We start from the raw sequence: 16,109 nt of genomic DNA, 5'->3' as shown, positions 1-16,109 counted from the left end.
CCAAAAGACCCTCAATTTTATTGTTAGTTAAATACGTTTTCCCCGAACTCCATTTTTTTTATATATCTGAGGATACATGCCCAGTTATACTTTCTGATTTCTGGAAGGGATATCCCACTTGAAGCTTTTTCCTATGTAAACTGCTTTTTTATACTCTTGACCTCTTGTTTCTCCATATAATTTGCAAAAAAGTTTACTCTATCAACTTAATATCTTTATTTTTAATTAATACAGGTATCATTTGCATAGGGTACATTATCCCCGCAAAACTAATCAACTTCAGGAGATGACATGTCCCAAAGATAGAGAGATACTAAAATAGAGAAAAAACACGGCGCCACATGTGCGTATCAAATGTGATATAAATGAGCAAAAATGACCATAAATGCTCACCTATAAGGATATAAATTGGCAGCAAGAAGTTGTGAATAAAGCTGCTGCTGATCCCAACGCAACACTCCAAGGAGATGCCAAAAGTATTAATAAGAGATTAAAAAACGGGATATTGAGGCGCTGCTTCAGTGAATGAAAAATAAAAAATGTATTCCAATAGTATAGAACAGTTGCATAGAAACCATCGGCACCCCACGATGGACGCGGAGTGGCAGTGGGGTGAGAGAAGGAGCCCCCTCCCTACTAAACCACTCAGATGTGGCGCTAGCTATTGGGTTAAATATGATCGGAAACCACTGCTAGTGGTCTCCGATCGTTGCCCTGAAGCTCAAGGCTGTTAGCAACAGCCCGGGCTTCAGGAACACCTTGCAGGATGTGGGAAAAGTTCTTCTGAAGTGCCGACGTGAAAAGGCGACACTTCAGAAGAACTACCCCAAACGGCCGACGTAAAAAGTTAAGGTAGAAAGACCCACAAACAAACAACAACTGAAGACAGCTGCAGCAAAGGCCTGACAAAGAATCATAAAGGAGGAGACCAAGCTTTTGGCGATGTCCATGGGTTCCAGACTTCAAAGGATTCTCTACAAAGTTGTTAGGGATCTGCCAGGTACTTCATCTAGCTATACTCCTGGGATTAATCAATCCACACCCGAGGCCAGACCTGCTCGACTGACACCATCTCCCACCAACCAGCGTGGCAGGCTCAGGAGTGGGAGAGCCTATCGCGGCCTGGTCTCTCGGAGTTAGCTCCGCCCCCTGCCCTTTATTACCTGCCCTGTGCTCTCCCTCAGTGCTTGTAATTCTTTTGGATTCCTGGCCCCACTGCTGCTTGCTCCAGCCTGCTTCTGCCGTGCTTCTGCCTTGCTGCAGTTCTGCTTGACCTGCTTGCTTGCCCTGGCTTGCTTCTGTCTCCGTGCCTGCTCGGGTGTACTCACTTCGTCCTGGTCCTGACTGTTCGTTCGCCGCCCCGTTTCCTCGTGGCGTTCCGTGGCTACTGCCCCTTCCCTTGCGTGTTCCCTGTTTGTCTTCCTGTGCACTTAGCCAGCGTAGGGACCGCCGCCCAGTTGTACCTCGTCGCCTAGGGCGGGTCGTTGCAAGTAGGCAGGGACAGGGCGGTGGGTAGATTAGGGCTCACTTTCCCTTCACCTCCTTCCTGCCATTACATAATTACAAGCCCTTACCTAGTCTACCATTTCTCCTAAGCTGACGCTATCATGGACCCCCTTGAGACCCTGACCCAGCAGATGCAGGGCCTCTCCCTACAGGTCCAGGCCCTGGCCCAAAGGGTCAATCAGGGTGACGCTGCTTTAGTAGTACCCCTCACCTCACCTCTAGAACCCGACCTCAAGTTACCTGACCGGTTTTCAGGGGACCGTAAGACGTTTCTCTCCTTCCGGGAGAGTTGCAGACTGTATTTCCGCCTAAAGCCCCACTCCTCAGATTCCGAGAACCAGCGGGTGGGTATCATCATATCCCGCTCCAGGAAGGGCCCCAAGAGTGGGCCTTCTCCTTGGCTCCTGACGCCCCTGAACTTTCCTCTGTTGATCGTTTTTTCTCTGCCCTCGGACTCATTTACGACGAGACTGACAGGACTGCTTTAGCCGAGAGTCAGCTGGTGACCTTACGTCAGGGTAGGAGACCGGTTGAGGAATACTGTTCTGATTTTAGGAAGTGGTGCGTAGCTTCTCAGTGGAACGATCCGGCCCTAAGGTGCCAGTTTAGGTTAGGATTATCTGACGCCCTGAAGGATCTGCTGGTTAGCTACCCCTCGCCTGACTCCCTTGACCAGGTTATGGCCCTAGCAGTACGACTTGACCGACGTCTCAGGGAACGTCAGCTAGAACGCTTCAGTGTGCTCCCCTCTGACTTTTCTGCGATTCCCCCCGAGGTCCCGTCTCCTCGCCCCTCCACGGAGGACTCGGAGGTACCTATGCAACTCGGGGCCTCCATGTCCCCTCGACAACGTAGAGAGTTTCGCAGAATGAATGGTCTCTGCTTCTACTGTGGGGACGACAAGCATCTACTGAACACCTGTCCCAGGCGCAAGAATAAGAAGCCGGAAAACTTCCGCGCCTAAGTGATCATCGGGGAGGTCACTTGGGCGCACAGGTATTTCCCGTTAATGTGAAACGCAATAAAATTTTGCTTCCCTTTCAGGTCTCGTTTGCTGGCCAGTCTGCCACGGGCAGTGCTTTCGTGGATTCTGGCTCATCTGCTAATATCATGTCTGTGGATTTTGCTATGTCTCTAAAGATGCCTTGTATTGATTTACCTTATCCCATCCCTGTAGTAGGAATCGACTCAACCCCCCTTGCTAATGGTTATTTTACTCAGCATACTCCTGTTTTTGAACTCCTGGTTGGCTCCATGCATTTGGAGCAGTGCTCTGTACTGGTGATGCAGGGATTATCGTCTGATCTGGTATTAGGTCTTCCCTGGTTGCAGTTGCATAATCCCACATTTGATTGGAATACTGGGGATCTCACCAAATGGGGTAATGAATGTCTTATGTCATGTCTTTCTGTTAACTCTATTTCTCCCCGGGAGGAGGTAAACACGCTTCCTGAGTTTGTTCAGGACTTCGCCGATGTGTTTTCTAAGGAGGCCTCCGAGGTGTTGCCCCCCCATAGAGATTACGATTGCGCTATCGATTTGGTGCCTGGTGCCAAGCTTCCTAAGGGTAGGATATTTAATCTTTCATGTCCTGAACGTGAAGCGATGAGGGTGTATATCCAAGAATGCCTGGCCAAGGGTTTCATTCGCCCCTCGACTTCTCCTGTAGGTGCTGGCTTCTTCTTCGTGGGGAAGAAGGATGGTGGTCTTAGGCCGTGCATTGATTATCGTAACCTGAATAAGGTCACCGTAAGGAACCAGTACCCACTTCCTTTGATTCCGGATCTTTTTAATCAGGTTCAGGGAGCCCAATGGTTTTCTAAGTTCGATCTACGGGGGGCATATAACCTTATCCGCATCAAAGAGGGGGATGAGTGGAAAACTGCGTTCAACACACCCGAGGGTCATTTCGAATACCTGGTCATGCCCTTTGGGTTGTGTAATGCCCCTGCTGTCTTCCAGAATTTTATTAATGAAATCCTGAGAGAGTACCTGGGTAATTTTCTTGTTGTGTACCTTGATGACATACTGGTGTTTTCCAAGGACTGGTCCTCCCACGTGGAGCATGTCAGGAAGGTGCTCCAGGTCCTTCGGGAGAATAATCTGTTTGCTAAGACTGAAAAATGTGTCTTTGGGGTACAGGAGATACCATTTTTAGGGCAAATCCTCACTCCTCATGAATTCCGCATGGACCCTGCCAAGGTTCAAGCTGTGGCGGAATGGGTCCAACCTGCCTCCCTTAAGGCGTTACAGTGTTTTTTAGGGTTCGCCAACTATTACAGGAGATTTATTGCCAACTTCTCGGTCGTCGCTAAGCCTCTTACGGACCTTACCCGCAAGGGTGCCGATGTCCTCCATTGGCCCCCTGAGGCCGTCCAGGCCTTTGAGACTCTCAAGAAGTGCTTTATCTCGGCCCCCGTGCTGATTCAGCCCAACCAAGAGGAGCCATTTATTGTGGAGGTTGACGCTTCCGAGGTGGGAGTGGGGGCCGTCTTGTCCCAGGGTACCAGCTCCCTCACCCATCTCCGCCCCTGTGCTTACTTCTCTAGGAAGTTTTCGCCCACGGAGAGTGACTATGATATTGGTAACCGCGAACTTCTAGCCATTAAATGGGCTTTTGAGGAGTGGCGGCACTTCCTGGAGGGGGCCAGACACCAGGTAACGGTCCTTACGGATCACAAGAATCTGGTTTTCCTAGAATCGGCCCGGAGGCTTAATCCTAGACAAGCTCGGTGGGCACTATTCTTTACCAGATTTAATTTCTTGGTTACCTATAGGGCTGGGTCCAAGAATATTAAGGCTGACGCTCTGTCACGTAGTTTCATGGCCAATCCTCCTTCCGAGAAGGATCCCGCTTGTATTTTACCCCCTGGTATAATCGTCTCTGCCACGGATTCTGATTTAGCTTCTGATATCGCGGCTGATCAGGGTGCAGCTCCCGGGAACGTCCCTGGGGACAAACTGTTTGTTCCCCTGCAATACCGGCTGAGGGTACTCAGGGAAAACCATGACTCCGCTCTATCTGGTCATCCTGGCATCTTGGGCACCAAACACCTCATTACCAGAAACTATTGGTGGCCTGGGTTGCCTAAAGATGTTAGGGCTTACGTCGCCGCTTGTGAGGTTTGCGCTAGGTCCAAAACCCCTAGGTCCCGACCTGCGGGCCTACTACGTTCCTTGCCCATTCCCCAGAGACCTTGGACCCATATCTCCATGGATTTTATCACCGATTTGCCTCCATCTCAGGGCAAGTCGGTGGTGTGGGTGGTAGTCGACCGCTTCAGCAAGATGTGCCACTTTGTGCCCCTTAAGAAGCTACCTAACGCCAAGACGTTAGCTTCTTTGTTTGTGAAACACATCCTGCGTCTCCATGGGGCCCCAGTCAATATCGTTTCTGACAGAGGGGTACAATTTGTTTCCTTATTTTGGAGAGCTTTTTGTAAAAAGTTGGAGATTGATCTGTCCTTCTCCTCCGCCTTCCATCCCGAAACTAATGGCCAAACGGAAAGGACCAACCAATCCCTGGAACAATATTTAAGGTGTTTCATCTCTGACTGTCAATTCGATTGGGTCTCATTCCTTCCCCTTGCTGAATTTTCCCTGAATAACCGGGTCAGTAACTCGTCAGGGGTCTCCCCGTTTTTCTGTAATTTCGGGTTTAACCCAAGGTTCTCCTCCGTCTCCCCTGGTTGTTCCAATAATCCTGAGGTAGAGGAGGTTCATCGGGAACTGTGCACTGTCTGGGCCCAGGTTCAGAAGAACCTAGAGGCGTCCCAGAGCGCACAAAAGATTCAGGCGGATAGTAGACGTTCTGCTAACCCCCGGTTTGTCGTCGGGGATTTGGTCTGGTTGTCGTCCAGGAACTTGCGCCTTAAGGTCCCGTCCAGGAAGTTTGCTCCCCGATTTATTGGACCTTATAAGATCATTGAAGTCCTCAACCCTGTATCCTTCCGTCTGGAGCTCCCCCCATCCTTTCGCATACATGACGTCTTCCATGCCTCCCTCCTTAAACGCTGCTCCCCGTCCTGGTCCCCCTCGAGGATACCTCCTGTTCCCGTTCTCACCCCTGAGGGGGTGGAATTCGAGGTGGCCAAGATTATGGACAGTAGGATGGTCCAGGGCTCCCTCCAGTACCTGGTCCATTGGAGAGGATACGGGCCGGAGGAGAGGACTTGGGTACCTGCCCGTGATGTTCACGCTGGGGTATTGATCAGGAGGTTCCACCTCCTCTTCCCCACTAAACCGGGTCCCCTTAGTAAGGGTCCGGTGGCCCCTCATAAAAGGGGGAGTACTGTTAGGGATCTGCCAGGTACTTCATCTAGCTATACTCCTGGGATTAATCAATCCACACCTGAGGCCAGACCTGCTCGACTGACACCATCTCCCACCAACCAGGGTGGCAGGCTCAGGAGTGGGAGAGCCTATCGCGGCCTGGTCTCTCGGAGTTAGCTCCGCCCCCTGCCCTTTATTACCTGCCCTGTGCTCTCCCTCAGTGCTTGTAATTCTTTTGGATTCCTGGCCCCACTGCTGCTTGCTCCAGCCTGCTTCTGCCGTGCTTCTGCCTTGCTGCAGTTCTGCTTGACCTGCTTGCTTGCCCTGGCTTGCTTCTGTCTCCGTGCCTGCTCGGGTGTACTCACTTCGTCCTGGTCCTGACTGTTCGTTCGCCGCCCCGTTTCCTCGTGGCGTTCCGTGGCTACTGCCCCTTCCCTTGCGTGTTCCCTGTTTGTCTTCCTGTGCACTTAGCCAGCGTAGGGACCGCCGCCCAGTTGTACCTCGTCGCCTAGGGCGGGTCGTTGCAAGTAGGCAGGGACAGGGCGGTGGGTAGATTAGGGCTCACTTTCCCTTCACCTCCTTCCTGCCATTACAAAAGTATAAAAAAAAAACGTTTTATTTGTGGTAATGTTACTTTGTCCAATTACTTTTGACAGAGGCATAGCTACCCAGCACCCGGGGCAAAGATTCAGTTTGGCGTCCCCCCACCCGAACCTCTTTCCCAACATCTCCTTCCCCCTTGCCATGTTTGTTTTCTCTACCAATCAATGAGGTGTCATTTTTTTCTCACATTTATTTTTATGTAACTCGATCATAAAGGCATTTGTACATTTTACAAGCAATATAGTTTTATATACAACACCGGAACCAAGCTCATTACATATAGACAACACCAGAACAAAGCTCATTACATATATACAGCCCCAGAACTAAGCTCAATACATATATACAGTGTCAGAACCAAGCTCAGTACATATATACAGTGCCAGAACCAAGCTCAGTACATAAATACAACACCAGAACAAAGCTCAATATATATATATATATATATATATATATACAGCATCTACACCAAGCTCAATATATATACAGCACCAGAACAAAGCTCAGTACATATATACAGCACCAGAACAAAGCTCAGTACATATATACAGCATCAGAACAAAGATCAGTACATATATACAGTGTCAGAACCAAGCTCAGTACATGTATACAGTGCCAGAACCAAGTTCAGTACTTCTATACAGTGCCAGAACAAAGATCAGTACATATATAAAGCACCAGAACCAAGCTCAATACATAAATACAACACCAGCACAAATACAGCTCAATTTAGTGCAATCCCTGCCGTATAGGTTTGCACTAAATTGTATACAGCACCCAGCATGACCCAAATAATATTAAGGATATGCTGGGAGATGCTGTTTCACCCAAAAAAAATCATACCACCCATCATCTCGCTGCAGATCATACAGTGACTACAGTGCTGATAAGAGGCAGAATAAGCATTTACATTAAGTGACTCACTGGTGACGATCTCAGATTCTAGTTGTCCTTTTTCTGTTTTCTTCTCAATCTGGTCCATACCTCTATAATCACTTCTCCCGGCCACAGCCCATTTCTGCAGTTTGCAACTCAGATGTCTTCATCTTCTCACTTTTCAAACATTTCTGTACCTGTAAACAAAGATAAAGTTCTCATGGTGTGAGACACTTTGCCCCTAAATATAATAACACCATACACTGTACCTCTAATTCTAATAGCACCATACACTGCACCTCTAATTATCATAGCACCATGATTATAATAGCACCATACACTGTGTCCCTGATTATAATAGCGCCATACACTGCCCCTTTAATTATAATAGCACCATTCACTGTGTCCCACACACACACCCTGTAGTTTGTGCACCCCACAGAGGCCCTGTAGATAGTTCCCTACATAGATCCCCCTGTAGATAGTGAACCCCATAGAGCCCGTGTAGATAGTGTCCCACATATAGCCACCCCTGTAGATAGTGCCCACATAAAGGCGTGCACCTTCACTAAAGTTTAAAGCCCGCACACTGTCACGGGCGGCTGGCGGATGCAGTGGCGTTGCTAGCACCGGAGGGTAAGCACAATTTTTTTCTTGAGCGGGGTGTGTGGTAATATACAGGGGGGATTGCTGTGTAGCACTATATACAAGGGGAGGGGGGCTGTGTAGCACTACATACAAGGAAAGAGGGGGGCTGGGTAGCCCTATATATAAGGGGAGATACAAATTGCTGTGTAGCACTGTATACCAGGGGAGTGGGGGCTGTGTAGCACTATATACATGTTGGGCTGTGTAGCACTATATACAGGAAGGGGGAGATTGCTGTGGCAGCATATACAAGGAGAGGGGTGATTGCTGTGGCAGTATATACAAGGGGGCTGTATGGAATTATCTACAGGGGGCTGGGTGGCACTATCTATAGGGGACTGTGTTTGATGCTATCTAGAGGGGGCTGCATGGCGCTATCTATAGGGGGCTGTGTGGCACTATCTACAGGGGGCTGTGTGTGATGCACTCTACAGGGGGCTGTGTGTGGTGCTATCTACAGGGGGCTGTGTGTGTGATGCTCTCTACAGGGGGCTTTGTGTGGCGCTATTTACAGGGGCTGTGTGTGCCGCTATCTACAGGGGGCTTTCTGTGGCGCTATCTACATGGGGCAGTGGCGGATTAAGTAGACCATAGGCCCTGGGCTGTTACCCAAATTTGGGCACCCCTTCTCCACCGCCGCCCTGTAACTATTGTTAAAACTTCCTTTTTGTCCAGATATTAACAAATGGGTGTTACGACTCCCCTTTTTAAAAGGCTGTGTCCCCACATACTGACAGTCTCCAACCATCGCTGACAGTATCGCACCATGTATGGACATGTTCTCCGGACAAGGGCTATAGTAACACTTGTTTGTCTATCAGTTCTGGACTGCACAAAGACTTTTTGTGAAATACAAGGATTTCCTATAATAAACAGGAGAGATGACAGATTCTCTATAAATCTAGTGACTCACAGGTAACGACATAGTTTTTTTCCTCTTTTCTACTTCGTCCGGTCCAGACTTCATGACGACTTCTCCCGGCCATGACCCATTTCTGCACCATTTGGCACTCAGATGTCTTTGGCTCCTCACTTTTCCAACATTTCCACACCTATAAACAAAGATAAAATTATCATGGTGCCACACACTGTGCCCCTAAATATAATAGCACCAAACACTGTGCCCCTGAATAAAATAGTACCAGACGCTGTGCCGCTAAATATTACAGCACCATAGACTGCGCCCCTGAATATAATTGTTTCAAACACTGTAAAGTAAAGCACCACATACACACAGCCCCTGTAGAAAGCGCCACACAAAGACCCCTGAACATAGCGCCACACACAGCCCCTGTAGATAGCATCACACACACATCCCCCAGTAAATTGTGCCACACACACCCCCCAATAAATAGCGCCATACCTCCCCCCCCTGTAGAGAGTGCCACACACATCCCCCTGTGGATAGTGCCACCCCCCTGTGAATAGCGCCACACCCCCCCTGTGGGTAGTGGCACACACATCCCCCTGCAGATAGCATTACACACAGTCGTACATATAGATAGCGCCCCACACAACCCCCTGTAGATAGCGCCACACCCCCCCCCCCTGCAGATAGCGCCACACCCCCTGAAGATAGCACTACACGCAGCCCCTGTAGATAGCGTCACATGCAGCCCCATGTAGATAGCACCACACAGACCCCCTGTAGAGAGGACCGCACACAGCCCCCTGTAGAAAGCTTCACACACAGACCCCTGTAGATAGAGCCACACACTGCCCCCTGTAGATAGTGCTACACACAGACCCCTGTAAATAGCGTCACACAGCCCTCCCCCTCATGTATATAGTGCCACAAACCCCCCCTTGTATATAGTGCCACATAGCACCATCCCACCTTGTATATAGTGCTACACAGCGCCTCCCCTCCCCCTTGGACCTGCAGCTCTTGTAATTGCTCAGTATATTGTCCCCATAGCTGGCCCCACAGTATAATGTCCACCATAGCTGTCCCCACAGTATATTCCCACCCATAGCTGCCCCATACAGTATAATGTCCCCCATACAATATAATGCCCAACATAGCTGCCTCATACAGTATAATGCCCCCATAGCTGCCCCATACTGTATAATGCTCTCCATAGCTGCTCCATACAATATAATGCCCCCTATAGCTGCCATTACAGTATAATGCACCCTATAGCTGCACCATACAGTATAATGCTCTTCATAGTTGCCACACAGTATAATGCCCTGCATAGCTGCCCCATACATTATAATGCCCCCATATCTGCCACACAGTATAATGCCCTCCATAGCTGCCCCATATAGTATAATGCCCCCATAGCTGCTACACATTATAATGCCCTCCATAGCTGCCCCATACTGTATAATGTTCTCTATAGCTGCCCCATACAGTATAATGCCCCCTATAGATGCCCCATACAGTATAATGTCCTCCATAGGTGCCGCATACAGTATAATGCCCCAATAACTGCTACACAGTATAATGCCCTCCATAGCTGCCACACAGTATAATGCCCCCTATAGCTGCCCCATACAGTATAAGGGTATGTGCACACGATAGCTGCCTTTTACGTCTGAAATTACAGACTGTTTTCAGGAGAAAACAGCTCCGTCGTTTCAGACGTAATTGCTCCTCCTCGCATTATGCGAGGCGTATTTGACGGCCGTAAATTTGAGCTGTTCTTCATTGAATTCAATGAAAAACGGCTCAAATTACGTCCAAAGAAGTGTCCTGCACTTCTTTGACGAGGCAGTCATTTTACGCGTCAACGTTTGACAGCTGTCAAACGACGACGCGTAAATTACAGGTCGTCGACACAGTACGTCGGCAAACCCATTCAAATTAATGGGCAGATGTTTGGCGACGTATTGTAGCCGTATTTTCAGGCGTAAATGGAGGCATAATACGCCTCGTTTACGCCTGAAGATAGGTCATGTGAACCCAGCCTTGCTCTCCATAGCTGCTACACAGTACAATGCCCCATACAGTATAATGTTCCCCTTAGCTGTCCCATACAGTACAATGCCACCATATATACCTACCTAATAAAAAAATAATAACATAATTACTTACCTATTCCCGTTCCCAAGACGGGTGGAGGATGCTTCTCCGCCACTGCACGGTCCCATGAGTGACTCGGTGCAGACAGGCGCGATGATGTCACTACATCGCGCCTGCCTGCGCCGAGCTGCTAACGGCAGAGTGAATGTTGGAGCGAGGCTGCAGCATTCAACCCAACTGAATCTGCGTCTTAAGGTTCAGTTGGAAGCGGGACCATAGTTTTTTAAGATTATGTGTGGTTCAGGCGGCCATGGGCCCCCTGGGAGCCTCGGGCCCAGGGCGGCCGCCCGAACCGCCCATATGATGATCCGCCATTGACAGGGGGCTTAGTACGCTATCTATAGGGTCAGTGGTGTAATGAGGGATTCTTTCATTGATGCCTATAATTGGTGTTTATAACTGTCTATTTTACTGCTGTACTTAAAACTAATTTAAAATATGTTTTCTTATTCTCTTATTTAGTACACTATATTAGCGTTTACTGGGGGTATTACTTTTGGTCATCAGCTCACCCACCATTGATGGAGACTTGCCCTGCTCCCTAACTGCCCCGCTCAGGAGCTGCCAGGACTTAGAGGGAACATTGATAGCCATGCCTGTAGATATTGCCCTACCTATAGCCCCCCCTGTATATAGTGCCCCACATATAGTCCCCTCTGAAAATAGAGCCCCACATGTAGCCCCCCTGTAGATAGTGCCCCACTTATAGCCCCCCCTTGTAGATAGTGCTCCACATATAGCCCACCCCTGTATATACTGTCCAACATATAACCCACCCCTGTAGATAGTGCCCTACATATATCTCTCCCTATGAATAGTGCTCCACATAAAGCCCACCCCTGTATATAGCGCCTCACATATAGCTCCCCCTATAGTGCACCATATATAGCCCACTCATGTATATAGCCCCCTGTAGATATAAGCCACCCCTGTATATAGTGTCCAACATATAGCCCACCCCTGTAGATAGTGCCCTGCATATATTTCCTCCTATAAATAGTGCTCCATATACAGCCCACCCCTGTATATAGTGCCTCCCTTTAGATAATGTCACTCACATTTTTATTAGGATAAAAAAAACTTTACATACTTACCTTAATCACGTTCCCGCGCCGTCCGGTGGCAATGCAGACCTGCTCTTTTCTGAGCATGTCTGTTGAGGTTGAATGATGACATCATTGCGCCGCTTGCGTCATTGTAAGGTGTTGATTGACAGGGCACTAAACATACTCGGCCTTTCATCGCATATAGTGCAGTAGGGGGTGGCGGCGGCTGGTTTCAGTCGCTCCACCGCCCCCTCAGAGAGGCAGAAGGCCACCGTGGAGCCCCCAACTTCCCTCTTAGTTGTGCCCGGGGCACATGCCATGCCTGCCCCCTCCGAACTACGCCCCTGCTTTTGAGCCCTTGAAATTATTATGCTGTGTACAAAAATGGTTGCAATTCCTAAACGTTTCACAGGATATTTTTATTCAACCCCTTGAATTAAGCCTGAAAGTCTACACTTCAATCGCATCTCAGTTGTTTCATTTCAAATCCAACGTGGTGGCATGCAGAGCCAAAACCATGAAGATTGTGTCACTGTCCAAATAATTCTAGACCTACCTGTATCTGCCAGTCATACAGAACAAGCCAGCTATATTGCCAGCCTTAACCATAACTAAATTTGTGCCTCCCAAAGTGGGAAGAAATTTAAATATTGTCAGTGGCCATGTGCACCATTAGCGCCGGCACAGATTGTATATAATTTAAAGTGAAAGTAAAGTTTAAAGTTTTGGTGCAATAACTCCTGCTTTTCATCTTTCTCTGAGACGTCCCTGCGGGTTATCCACCATCTTCCCCACCTTCACACTCACCTCACAAAGCCATCAAAGACACTGAAACCTATTGGATAGCCACTTTTTGCACCCTCAATATGAAAGCAAAATGGGGGACTGTCCCTCAATTTACTAATGTCACGAGGCGGGGTGTGGACCCACTGGGCCGTACCATGTAGCGGGATGGCAGCTGGCCAAACAGGTAAGTACAGAGTTCAATATTTCAGCGAGGATACCTGAGGCAATCGTAGATAGTAGCGAGGCAGGCACGTCCACACCAGGCGGCGGAAGATGTCAGAAGAGGCGTAGCAATTCAAGCGAGACTGTAGCACAGCACGGCAACAGCACAGCAGGGCACTAGAACTGGGTAGCACGGAAACAGGATACAGGAACAAGGTACACTGGGAAACTGGAAGACACTGGGAGACCATTAGCATGACAAACTATGGGTAACAAACAATGCTCTGGCAAAGAGCAAGAGGGCAGAGCCCTTTTTATAGCCCAGGGCATCCTGGGCTAGATTGCAGACTTCCTGCAAAATGCGCGCACTGGCCCTTTAAGTCTCGATGTCCGGAAGTGAGTGCCGGCGCCTCACAGGTGGACAACGCTGCAAGCAGGTAAGATGTCCATGGCCACGGCCGTCGAGGTTTAAGGCAGAACGACGGACCGTGTCCATAGACGTTACAGTATCCCCCCTCTTACGCCCCCTCTTCTTGGGACCAGAGTGGGAGAGAAACTTCCTCACGAGGACAGGAGCATCGATGTTCTCCTCTGGCTCCCAGGACCTCTCTTCTGGGCCGAACCCCCTCCAATCCACTAAATAAAATGTCCTTCCTCCCACCTTCTTGGTAGCCAGAATCTCCTTTACTTTGAAAGTCCCCGATGAGCCACCAGGCACCACTGTAGAACTAGCGTCCTGGAGTAGCGGTTCAGGACCATGGGTTTCAGCAGGTAGACGTGGAAGGAGTTAGGAATCCTGAGGGTAGGGGGGAGCCGCAGATTGTAGGATACAGGGTTGATCTGTAGCAGGATTTCGAAGGGTCCGAGGAACCTAGAGGAAAATGTGCACAACGGCACCTTCAGCCGGATATTCCTAGAAGACAGCCAGACTTTAGTCCCTGGAAGGAACTGCGGAGGCGCCCATCTTCTTGTATCTGCCTTTCTCTTCATGCGGTCCACCACCAACAGGATAGAAGATTGGGTCTGTTGCCAAATCTGTAGAAAGTCCCTGAAGGTCGAGTCAGCTGAAGGAATCTGGGACATAGTAGAAACAGGAAGAGGTATACGAGGATGCTGACCGTAGACGATGAAGAATGGACTGGAAGTGGTCGACTCACTGGTGTGGTTGTTATAAGAGAACTCTGCCCACGGGAGCAACTGTACCCAATCATCATGGCGCCTGGAAACAAAGCGACGTAGATAGTTCTCCATGATCTGTTTAACTCTCTCGACTTGCCCATTGGACTGGGGATGATAGGCCGAAGAGAAGTCCAATTTTACACCAAGGAGGCTGCAGAGTGCTCTCCAAAACTATGAGGAGAACTTGACCCCTCGGTCCGAGACAATATGTAGGGGCAAGCCTTGCAGATGGAAGATGTGTTATATGAAGAGGTCAGCCAATCGCGTAGCAGACAGCAAGCCGTTCAAGGGAATGAAGTGAGCCATCTTGTTAAATCGATCCACCACCACCCAGATCACACTGCAACTCGCAGAAGAAGGAAGATCCGTGACAAAGTCCATAGCAACATGTTGCCAGGGGGTAACGGGCACAGGCAGTGGTTGGAGCAACTTTATTTGCTGCGCATACCGTGCATTAGGAGACAAAGTCCATAATGTCTTTGGGTAGCGTGAGCCACCAGAACTGATGAGTGATTAGATCTTGGGTCTCACGAGCACCCGCGTGACCTGCCAGCTTAGAACTGTGACCCCAGCGAAGAATTCTTCCTCGGTCAGCCAGACGTACAAAAGTCCTACCCGGAGGAATGTCTCTAACTTGCAGGGGATTCACAGAGAAGATGCAGGATGGGTCAATAATATTCTGTGGAGATTCCATGGCGTCCTCGGTTTCAAAAGATCTAGACAAGGCGTCGACCCTCACATTCTTGTCGGCAGGTCGGTAGTGGAGTCCGAACCGGAACCGAGCAAAGAAAAACGACCACCTGGCTTGACGAGGATTCAACCGCTGGGCCATCTGTAGGTAGGTCAACTTATTGTGAACCACGCCCTCCAGTAGATGTCTCCACTCTTGCAGAGCCAGCTTGATGGCCAGTAGCTCCCGTTCCCCAATCAAGTAGTTGCGCTCTGCGGAAGAAAACAGCTTAGAATAGTAGCCACATACCACAGCCTTGCCTTTCGATCCTCTCTGGAACAACAGTGCACCAGCACCAACCGAGGAAGCGTCCACCTCTAACGAAAACTGTAGGGATACATCAGGATGGTGCCGAATGGAAGCAGACGTGAAGGCTTTCTTTAAGGATTCAAATGCGGCTTCAGCCTCCGGAGTCCACATCTTGGCATTCATACCCTTCTTAGTGAGGGTGGAGCTAGGAGTAGTCAAAGATGAGAAGTTGAGGATGAACAGTCGGTAGAAGTTGGCGAATCCTAGGAAGCGATGTATGGCCCTTAAGCCTTGGGGACGTGGCCACTCCAGGACAGCCTTTACCTTCTGGGGGTCTATATTGAGGCCCTGATCGGAGATAATATAGCCCAGGAAGGATAGAGAATTCTTCTCAAACACACACTTCTCCAGCTTGGCATAAAGTAGATTCTCTCTTAGACGGAGCAACACCTGGCGGACATGACTTTGATGAGTTACTGGATCTGGGGGAAAAATCAAAATGTCATCGAGATACACCACAACACAAACATAAAGGAGATCACAAAAAATGTCATTGACAAATTCTTGAAATACTGCGGGGGCGTTACACAGGCCGAAGGGCATAACTAAGTATACGTATTGCCCATCACGAGTATTAAAGGCAGTCTTCCACTCGTCACCTCGACGATTCCGGATCAGATTTTTGGCCCCCCGCAGGTCCAGTTTAGAATTTTTTTTGCCCCTCGTATGCAATCAAACAGTTCAGAAATCAAAGGCAGAGGGTACCTGTTCTTCACCGTGATCTGGTTTAGGCCTCAGTAGTCAATGCAAGGTTGTAGCGATCCATCTTTTTTTTAACACAGAAGAACCCCGCTCCGGCCGGGGATGAGGATTTACGAATAAAACCAATCTCCAGGTTCTCCTTTATGTAGGCCAACATGGACTGGGTCTCTGGCAAGGAGAGAGGGTACACTCTACCACGAGGAGGTAGAGTCAAAGACTGAACCACTTCGGGCCCTACTGGAGGACATCTCCAGAGTTCCAA

This window comes from Rhinoderma darwinii, chromosome 2, assembly GCF_050947455.1.
Source record: "Rhinoderma darwinii isolate aRhiDar2 chromosome 2, aRhiDar2.hap1, whole genome shotgun sequence".
Classification (NCBI taxonomy): Eukaryota; Metazoa; Chordata; class Amphibia; order Anura; family Rhinodermatidae; genus Rhinoderma; species Rhinoderma darwinii.
The sequence above is the reverse complement of the archived record's forward strand: the minus strand, read 5'-3'. Positions refer to the sequence as shown.